General features: G+C 39.3%; 1 long non-coding RNA gene across 1 annotated transcript; it reads right to left on the minus strand.

The window, feature by feature from the left end:
• Positions 1–3,536: 3,536 nt before the first annotated feature.
• LOC138042306 (uncharacterized) lies at positions 3,537–6,712 on the minus strand. Its single transcript, XR_011130979.1, has 2 exons — positions 6,411–6,712; positions 3,537–5,810 (listed from the first exon to the last, which is right to left on the minus strand). It is a non-coding gene; the product is annotated as an uncharacterized lncRNA (long non-coding RNA).
• Between the last annotated feature and the right edge of the window lie 2,229 nt (positions 6,713–8,941).

The following is an 8,941-nucleotide window of genomic DNA, read 5'->3' on the forward strand; positions in this document are numbered from 1 at the left end:
TTTGGCGGACTTTCTCCCCCTTCTCCTATTTTTTTGGGATTGGCCATTTCTCCCTGCCTTAAACTTTAGCCACCCCTCCATAAACTGAACGGGTTCGATAGCAAGAGAGTAGTGAGAAAATATCGTCAGAAACGCAGTTAATAATTACGGCTTCAGTCGTGTTCACACTTAGCGTTGATTATGATCAACTGAAGTATAATTAACACCGGAAGTGCAGAAATTGTAAATTCGAAGATCTACATTTTGCAAAAATATCTCGTTGTGATACTTGATATTTTCAATTATACACGTTTTGTCTTGTTTCGTTTTGTTTCCTTTCGTTTCACAAAATACAGTAAGAAGCTAGCTACAGCTCAGTCAGTGCATGGTCACGATCAACTACTCAGGGGCATCCAACGTCAATTTTCGGAAAATATCTGTTCGGAAGACGATTTGAGATCTAGAATTTTCGGAACATTTGTTGTAAAATTTGCCTGTTCTAGCCGGATTTTCGAACATCTAAAAAATGGTATAATTGCCCATTTTTGACGGATTTGTACCCTAAAAGGTCACCTAGAATTTTCGGGAGCCTTCTTTCTGGCTAAAATTTTCGAAAAGGTAAGTTTTGATCCCTATAGTTTGCGGATCACTAGATTTTCAGCTAGGAAGTCCGAACAGATGAAAACCTTTTAGGGGATAAAACCTATATCTATTATTTAAATACCAAAATACGTTTAACAATGCTATGTTTAAGTAATTTTGAACTATATCCTCGTTGGGTGCCCCTGACTCCCGGGGGGGTACTCCCTAGTAAGGCCTTAATGGGGACGTGCGGCCAGCCAGGGTATGTTTTTCGGGAGTTTTGTCTTGAACAGGGTACCGAATTTATCATTTTTTGTCTTAATCAGGGTATCGATTTATCAATTTTTGTCTTAAACTGGGTTAAATGTCTTAAACAGGGTATCAAAAATTGGAATTCTGTCTTTAAATGGGTAGGAAAATCAGCAATATTTGTCTTAAACAGGGTCAGGGTATGAGGGGCCGCGCCGCACCTCCCCAACCAGGGATACATCGAGTACCCCCCCCCCCCCCCTCCTCCCCCCCGGGCCCTGACTACTCGTATCAATGAGAAATCGAGATTTAAATTACTTGTAACACAATAAACTCTACTGTTCATAAATAAAAGAATAGTCTTTTGTTATAATCAAATGCTGTTGATATACATACCTCATAAGTCCCTGGGACACGGGCAGACGAACTTTCCGCCATCTTGTCTTTCTTCCAAGTCCCTCTCTTTCGCCCTCTAAAATCTTGAATTCAGGATTTTGGCTTTCCAAAATCTCGAATTCATTATTTTGGCTTTCCAAAATCTTGAATTCAGGATTTAACCCTAACTCTAATGTCATAACTCTAATAGGTTGTGTTTTCACTAGGCCGATTAACTAGCTGAACATTCTTTCTAGGCTTTGTTTACAAACTGACTTTTACTAGCTAAAAGTGACAACTGTTTTCACTGTGAAATTTAACCCGCAATCTAAGCCGCTAACTCAGAGGATTCAAATTGCAAAAGCGCGCCATAATAAATAAAAGGGGCCGTAGTGCTTGGAATGACTTCTCTTGTGATTATTTTCGCTGTATTTTTGACAAGTAGAAGGAGTTTTATTCAGCCAATGAGGCTTATGTCCTTACAAATAAGGAAGATGCGACGAAATGTTTTAAATAATTCTGTCAATCCAACAATGAAACAACATTCAGCGCCATAGGCGCAAGACTACATATATAAGGCTTATCCAAGACCACAATTCTGGTTTAAGGACCTGGCCGAAGAAATGGAGAATCCAGTGGGTCGGGGGATTGTAAATCGAATAAAAAAGACTGTTGAAATCGTTTGCCTTTTTGAATTTCTCAAGCTCAACCACGAGGGACTTGTCTGGAAAGAGGGAAAATGACATCACCACATTATTTGGCAGGCTTCTGTCAAGACGCGCGGCCTGATTGGCTGCGGTGTTTATCCGGACAAGTTATACCATCTCGCGAGGTAGTATAACTCTGCGTGAATTCCGCTCGTAAAGGCGAGAAAATCCCTTGTTTTTGCTTGTGAAAACAGCTTGCTAAAACCAAGACGAGGTGTTTTCATTGTACTTCCGGACTTTTCCGGCTTTATCTAGTTAAAATTGCCCTAGTGAAAACACAACCTATGAAAATAACTCTATTGCTAGTCAACTGCTTATGGCTCTGTTCACTATACTTCGCAGTGTGAGACAAAATGGCGCCTTATCGCGTGGCTGCCACGATTATCATCACCATGTTTGAGGCGAGAAGAAAACCAAGGATAGCTTCCGAGAATAAGAATTCCAAATCTTCGCTCCATAAAGCGATTAGAAGTTTCGTCAGCTCATACCACCACGTGTTCGCCATTCTATTTAATTACGTACTGTAATTACTTCAAACTGACCCCCTTGAAGTTGTTTGAAATAATTATAATCCAATTTTAATCACGTACTGTAATTGGTTGATGTGAGCCCATTCCAAAATTAATTGAATTATAAATCTATCGTAATCGAGGCCTAATGTGAACACGGCTTCAGTTTTTATGGAAATGAAAGACACACGTGCAAAACGGGCTGGAAACTTATTGTTTTTAGCTTTCTCGTCCTCATCGTCGTTGTTGCACGCTGTCCACATTACATGCTTTTTACAGTTGCTGATTTCTCCACGTGCTGCACGTGCACAATCTAACAATAAACTGCTGGAAAGAAAGTGACGAAAGAATAGAGTAAAAACAAACACAACGAAGGCGAGAATGAAGAAGAATCCAGGGTGAATGGTAATACAAACCACAAACAGCTTAGCTCCGTCAGACATTAATGCTATCACGCCCCTTCTATGACCCATTCGATGAACGAGACTTGGCGATGTCAACTTAACGCAGAAAGGAAACGATTAACGACAGGCTTAGCAACACGAAACCACGAACGGCTGAATCGCCAGCGGTAACTCAGTCGATTGAGGCGATCCTCACGATACAGGATATCTCAGTCTTGTGCTCATTAAATGGGTCAAGGTAGCTATTTTTATTATTGTGATTTTTTTTTTGGGATCAAACTGACGATTTTTTAAGTGGGGACTAATAAGATAAATGCACCATTGTGTAACTGAAGCAATGCAAGGGCTGACCCTAAGAGCTAAGAATTCGAATCTCTTTCCGTTGCCACTTATCTTTTGGTATTTCAGGGTTTGAAGAAAATCATTTGGTTCAGTCATCATATCAAGGGGCCTCATATAATATATGTAGTAATTACATCGTTTGGCTGTCCTAAAAAGGAATGAGTTTCTCTGGAAACTCCGCGATCGATTAAAAAGAGTTCCAAGAGTGTGATATTGATTAACTCTGAGAATTATAAGTAAGTGAAGATTACAAGCCATTTCAGTGCCAGGATACATGAATACCCCTCGAAAAGCACGGAAAATTCTGTTAAGAGATCAAGTCACCCAATTATGATTGTGCTTGGCTTAATTGTTCTAAATTTTCGAGTAAACGAACCACTAGATAGATAAGTCTTTGCGTTTTACTTGAAACAAATAGGTCAGCAAAAGACAGGTTTCTGGTTGAAGATTAATAAAAGCGTGAAAATTCTCTTTTATACTGAACTTGGCTGGGCCTTTTTAGAATATCTGTAGCTAAAAGGCGACATTCATGAAATGAGTTCTGATGAATGCTAAACCACGCAGCTATTACGGTTTGCGGGAATGGTTCACAAAGCAAGATAGACCAGGAGCTCATCAAGGGAAACCTGTATCTCCACTTATTTCTTCAGTCAACCCTTTCCCGAGTAAATTTATTTTTAAGGGACAGGCTTTTCCCGCAAAAAAGTATCTTCTTTCCCTTGACACCGAGATAGCTTTGTTTTCGATTGGCTTTACAACAGTCAGGACATGCCGAATCTCCCTAGGAAGGCGTTCTGTAAATAAATCTATCCGGGAAAGGGTTCACTCCTGCCAAGTATGGGACATAGAGGTTCCCCTTGATGAACTCATGAATAGACTAAATCTGCAATATACACTACATTTCCCAGCACCCGACAAAGCCCCCTTGCTGTTCTGCCAAGGTGGCCCCGTGCCTGCACCGCTAAAGCCTTTTGAGAGATCACCGCCCGAACGCCTACTTTAGAAAAGACCACAACATAAGCAACTTTGAGCCTGAATTGAAGTTTGGACTTTGAGCGTGGGAGTTTAATTTTTTACCGTCTCACGTAGATTATAGTCTTCTACGTTTGGTTCTTATCAGCGCGAAAAGACTAGTAGCTCACTCGGGTTCGAGCCAACAACCTTCCCATGATAACCTGATATTCAACCAATGAAGCTACACAGTGAATGGGTTTATCAAATCGAAGACAACACCAATCAGAGGGATTTGCAGGGTTTCAGTAAAAATTTCACGACTGGTTTCGTCATAATTACTATCCGCCAACGGCTTTCGTACGTAAACAAGTACATGGTTTTAGATATCCAAAATTCACCAAATTTCACCAGTTCAGTTTGATGAATGCCATTGAATCTGGTGTCAAAGCTTTTTTAGCTGCTGCTGTAAAAGAGAATAAGTTGAGGTCGACCGTGGTTGATTAATATAGTTCGGGTTAATTCTTTTGTAATAACGTCTTCTCCATTCTGTGCTTTCATCACATCGGGAATTTCTTAGGTCCTTGTGGACGAATGATCTCACCCTCATAACTTTATATAATATTTGGGCCTAATTTTGTTCACGTCTATTAAAAGTCGTATCTTGAAGCTCTACTTTTGTCAAAGGGAAAATCAGGACGCACAGCCCGAGGTGATAAGAAGCCTGCATTATTTCATTTGAACTGGTGGTTTGTCCGAGTTCAGTTACTGCTAATTTAATTAAAATTGCTTCCCAATTTTTCCCCAATTTGTTTTCTAATTAAAATTGTTTTTCATCTGCTATAATTCTTGAGGTTCTCCTGTTAACACAGTGGGAAATAGTTTAAAACAAGAGATGATTATTTTATGATTGTTTCTCTCTTGTCGAATGAGAGCACATGAAAATAATATCACGCAGCTGGCAAACTAGTCATCCGAAATATTGTCCCAAGTTTACAAGAAGCAGATCTACCGTTTAACTTACCGGTAACTTAATTGCAATTCAATAGTCTTGACTATTAGCGGCTAACTGAATACGTGGCTTAGAAGCCTCGGTTCTCCTCTTGAAGCTAAATGAAGTCGACATATTCTTTACAAATTCTGTCTCCATCTTTCTCCATCTTTGCTGACATCAAAACTATTGTAGTTCAGGATCTTTAGCAACTTAACAAATAAAATATCAGCCAATTTGACTCAAAAGGGCCGTGGAACGACTAACATACGATCTGCTTACGTCTTCCGTAGAGCATGTCTTGAGTCAGAAGTCCGTAAATCTGCACGTTTAGAAAATCAGAAAAAATTTACACTGCTAAAAGCCTTAGAAACGCATGTAGGCAATTCCCACGTAACAAACTTAAATGCATCTTTTTTCATAGACAACCTATAAATAGCTTCTTAATATAATCGCCCTCTTGCTGACAGAACGTGTAAGACTACTTAATTTACACAACTTATGAATTTCATGTGACAAGTTTGTAGCCAACGCAGAAGACCCTGATTTACAAAAAAATGGCTTGCCTTTCCCAGGGTGTCTATTGTCCATTGAATTAAAAAAAAGTGACATCACAACTATCCGACCAAGGCCTTGCGTTGGAAATTCAGCATTATCTTCGAGCCGATTCCTCTGTACTCGTCTGATTCAAGAAAGAGGAGTTGTCAACCTTCCTTGTTCTCTATTTTGGAGATGAAAAAGAAACATATTACAAAGTAAGACGTATTGGCGGCACTGAACGAGGAAAATACTTATAAATATTTGTTTACAAGCTAACAAGGTTACCAATACACCAATTAATGCCCTAATTGAATGGTACTTAAGTCGTCTTCCTTCTGGAAGCAATTTCCCATTGAATCGATTAACATTTAGATAATTTGTAGACTGTTTTAAGTATCTAGCTCTGTGTTCTTTTCGAAGTCCTCAAATTTGAGTTATAAGTTTCTTTCATAGTATCCAAAATCACGTTGTCAAAACTCCGATTGGACAATACGTCTGCGAGGTCATATTTTGTCGGCTTTTGATGGTGCCAAGTTCTTTGAATCTTACCTTTAAAACCGTCTGCCCTCAAATTCAACCCCGTCTTGTGCCAAACAAACAAAAGAAACTTAAGAAAAAGGTATTACTGAGCCTTAGATTAATTTCCTGACGACAGCTCTTCCATACTATTCCTTGTTTTAACTTCACGTTTATGCAACTTAATTTAACATATAGGATCCATATTTCGAAGTTTACTGGGGTCTAGAAAAAACAGAACTCAAATCCTTTTACTTTTTCTTACTTAACATCATCTTGTTTACCCAGTGCAGCAGCCATTTTTCTTTCTTTCGCTTTTTCTTTTCAGCTGTGGACGTCTGTGGATTTGGCTTTCCAACATTTTGCACTCGTCCTCCAGTCATAACAATTATGATTTTTTTCCCATCACCTTTTTCCATCTGTTGGCCTATGGCGATAATCCCCAATAACGCGTGAAGGAGGACAATCGACCCTAGAGTCTTCATTTTTGCAAGATGTGTAATTGGACAACAAGCTGACGTTATCGCAAGCGCTTGTATCATAAACATTCACCAATTACACGGGTTTTCATTTATCAACACTCTTACCGGAAGAACCGAAGTTATGAGGGCCAATCAAGCTGTAAGAATCTAATTGGTTAAGATCTGTCCTGCCGCCCACATTTAATGATATTGTATCGTCTGCGCGACTAAGGTATGCCGACTGAATAGCGCAGATCCTGGAAATATTTCGGCAACAGTAAGAATTCGAAACAACTTGTCATTAGCAAATGTTGGGTTAAATAAATAAAACATGTATGGATTTATCATGCACATCAAATTTAACAAAATTCTGTGTTTTCACACACACACCCAAAAAAAGTTGTAGTAAAACGAGTTAACCACAAGCATTACATTCGAAAATCCTGATTTCTACGGCGCAAAAAATATGTCGCCGTTTTCGATGTTACCCACACTTTCACACTCATTCAACCAATGACCATTTCATTATTCGTTTACTTCGTCATTATAAATCCATGAGCTAATAATGTTTTTTAAGTCTGCGATGGGCATAGTTTATTTCAAAGATGACGGACAACAATAGATGGAGATGTAAACTAAATCACTCAACGTTATCATTTTCAATTCATCACTCCTAATCTGAACTTTCTGGTTAAGCTGAAGAAACACTGAACCGCCCTATGTCACCCAAAATCAGCACGTTTCACCCACATTTCACAATAAAACTCTTGAGAGGTCGACATGAAAGAAGACATTAAGAGATTAAAGGGGTTTGTCCAAAAAGCATATCCTAGGTTAAGATATTCATCCGAAAACTCTCGAATCGGTTGTTTTTTTCCCTGTTATGGTCAACCTCGTCTGAACACAACGGAAATAGTTAGAACGGTGGTTTTACTGACAAGAAAAGGCAGCTCTTGGGTTCGGCGCCAGAACCGTTGCATGAGCGAGTCGGAAGCGATAATAGATCGAGGTACATTCTGGTAGCCCGAGGGCTTTTCATTTCTACCACGTTTTTTTTCTCCGTTTCCAGAAGCATACGCATTGTGGAATCATGACTAAGACGATGTTAACAAACACAGATAACTAAAAGGATAACAACTTCGTCGAAAATAATAATAAAACTGTGACATAAAAGAATGCCATTCTGTGAGTGTACACTGAGTGTATAATAAGACACGGTTATTTCGGGGTCCGCTTTGCGACAAAGGGCTGCCTTTTGGAAAAGCGTTGATTTCAAATACACGACAAGGTCGTCAATTTAATCTTCTGAGCTCTTTATTTCAGATTCTTTAACTCGTTGCATTACAATTGTCAAGATCGAGTTCCTCATTATCAGAGCAGACCAGGGTTTCAGTCTGGAGACAACAAATTCAAAAGAAGTTTAAGAAAAACTCTTAATCACTGTCGAGTCAAGGCCAGCCGAAACTGCTTTTCAAGACTTTCGCAAAGACGTGCACCCAAACGTATGGCGAATTTCGAGTAGGCAATGAACTGTCATGAAAGTCTCATCACGTCTACATGAACTCAATGGCGTGATTAGAAAATTGAAAGCTAGACGGATTTTATGACGGACAGATCTCTCAATACGGAGTTTATGGGGGAGTAATTGTTTTGGTTTGCCATTTTCCCAACCTGAATGTCATTTTGGGGTGACTGTTTCAGTGGAGGAAACGCAAATGCGATTTGTTTTTTTAAGAAGATTATGTCAGGGGTATTGAAATGGGCGCCACGCGTCCCATACTGAACTGCTACAAAAATAAACACTAGTTATCCGCTAGCCTCTGTGCCTGGGCATTGATTTTTTCCTTAGATTATTGCTTTAGGTTTTAGCTGGCTCCTGTTGGTCGGGCTGGCAATTTACAGTATTTTTTCTCCATTCCACCTCTTGAACCGTAAGATCCAGCGATTCCAAGATGTTACGAAATGATCTGACGATTCATTGCTAAAAATACTCACGTTGAGATATAGGTAACATTTCCTCCGAACCGAGAAACATCGACTGGTCAGTTGAGGCAAGATAAATATGGACATAGAGTTTTTATTGCAGTTAATCCACGACATCGACGACAATACGACTGTTATTACACGATCATAGTGCACAAAAGGTGTTACGGCGGGTTAATGGGTCTCACGCCCTGCATTATGTCATAAAACGAATTTAAATTTGTTTGCAGCAAACATTACTATATCTTCAGGAATTCTACAATTATTATTATTTTTGTCTGTTGACTTATTTTTGTCTGTTGCCTTACTCTTTTTGCAGAAGTCAGTCAAGGCACTAGAACTGACAAGTCGA

Source organism: Montipora capricornis, chromosome 3, assembly GCF_036669925.1.
Source record: "Montipora capricornis isolate CH-2021 chromosome 3, ASM3666992v2, whole genome shotgun sequence".
NCBI classification, from domain to species: domain Eukaryota; kingdom Metazoa; phylum Cnidaria; class Anthozoa; order Scleractinia; family Acroporidae; genus Montipora; species Montipora capricornis.